Below are 1,649 nucleotides of genomic sequence, written 5' to 3'. Positions count from 1 at the left end.
ATGATTGCTCTAAGGTACTTGGCAACTTGCTCTTCAGTGACATATTCATCCTCTTCAGAGGAAAAATACTCATCAGAGCTCATGAATGGCAGAAGTAAATCCAATGGAATCTCTATGGTCTTAGTGTGAGCCTCAGATTCCCAGGGTTCCTCATTAGGGAACTCATTGGAGGCCAGTGGACGTCCATTGAGGTCTTCCTCAGTGGCGATCACTGCCTCTTCCTCCTCTCCAAATTTGGTCATGTGGGTCATGTTAATGGCCTTGCATTCTCCTTTTGGATTCTCTTCTATATTGCTTGGAAGAGTACTAGGAGGGATTTCAGTAATTTTCTTGCTCAGCTGTCCCACTTGTGCCTCCAAGTTTCTAATGGAGGGCCTTGTTTCAGTCATGAAACTTTGAGTGGTTTTGATTAGATCAGAGACCATGGTTGCTAAGTCAGAGTGGCTCTGCTTAGAATTCTCTGTCTGTTTCTGAGAAGATGATGGAAAAGGCTTGCCATTGCTAAACCTGTTTCTTCCACCATTATTGTTGTTGAAACCTTGTTGAGGTCTCTGTTGATCCTTCCATGAGAGATTTGGATGATTTCTCCATGAAGGATTATAGGTGTTTCCATAGGGTTCTCCCATGTAGTTCACCTCTTCCATTGAAGGGTTCTCAGGATCATAAGCTTCTTCTTCAGATGAAGCATCCTTAGTACTGCCTGGTGCAGCTTGCATTCCAGACAGACTTTGAGAGATCATATTGACTTGCTGAGTCAATATTTTGTTCTGAGCCAATATGGCATTCAGAGTATCAATCTCAAGAACTCCTTTCTTCTGATTCGTCCCATTGTTTACAGGATTCCTTTCAGAAGTGTACATGAATTGGTTATTTGCAACCATTTCAATGAGTTCTTGAGCTTCTGCAGGTGTCTTCTTCAGATGAAGAGATCCTCCAGCAGAGCTGTCCAATGACATCTTGGACAGTTCAGACAGACCATCATAAAAGATACCTATGATGCTCCATTCAGAAAGCATGTCAGTAGGACACTTTTTGATCAATTGTTTGTATCTTTCCCAAGCTTCATAGAGGGATTCACCTTCCTTCTGTCTGAAGGTTTGGACTTCCACTCTAAGCTTACTCAATTTTTGAGGTGGAAAGAACTTTGCCAAGAAGGCATTGACTAGCTTTTCCCAAGAGTTCAGGCTTTCTTTAGGTTGTGAGTCCAACCATATCCTAGCTCTGTCTCTTATAGCAAAAGGGAATAGCATAAAGACCTCAGGGTCAACCCCATTGGTCTTGACAGTGTCACAGATTTGCAATAATTCAGCTAAAAACTGATGAGGATCTTCCAATGGAAGTCCATGGAACTTGCAATTCTGTTGCATTAGAGAAACTAATTGAGGCTTAAGCTCAAAGTTGTTTGCTCCAATGGCAGGGATAGAGATGCTTCTCCCATAGAAGTCGGGAGTAGGTGCAGTAAAGTCACCCAGCACCTTCCTTGCATTGTTGGCATTGTTGTTGTTTTCGACTGCCATGTCTTCTTCTTGTTTGAAGATTTCTGTTAGGTCCTCTACAGAGAGTTGTGCCTTAGCTTCTCTTAGCTTTCGCTTCAAGGTCCTTTCAGGTTCAGGGTCAGCCTCAACAAGAATGCTTTTGTCCTTGCTCCT

General features: G+C 42.8%; 1 non-coding gene across 1 annotated transcript; it reads left to right on the top strand.

The window, feature by feature from the left end:
* The first annotated feature begins 1,010 nt into the window (after positions 1 to 1,010).
* Positions 1,011 to 1,118, top strand: LOC130958302 (small nucleolar RNA R71). Its single transcript, XR_009077431.1, has one exon. It is a non-coding gene; the product is annotated as a small nucleolar RNA R71 (small nucleolar RNA).
* The last annotated feature ends 531 nt before the right edge of the window (positions 1,119 to 1,649 follow it).

The sequence above is a fragment of the Arachis stenosperma genome, chromosome 10 (assembly GCF_014773155.1).
Source record: "Arachis stenosperma cultivar V10309 chromosome 10, arast.V10309.gnm1.PFL2, whole genome shotgun sequence".
Classification (NCBI taxonomy): Eukaryota; Viridiplantae; Streptophyta; class Magnoliopsida; order Fabales; family Fabaceae; genus Arachis; species Arachis stenosperma.
Note: the sequence above shows the minus strand (reverse complement) of the source record. Positions and strands in the feature narration are given on the sequence as shown.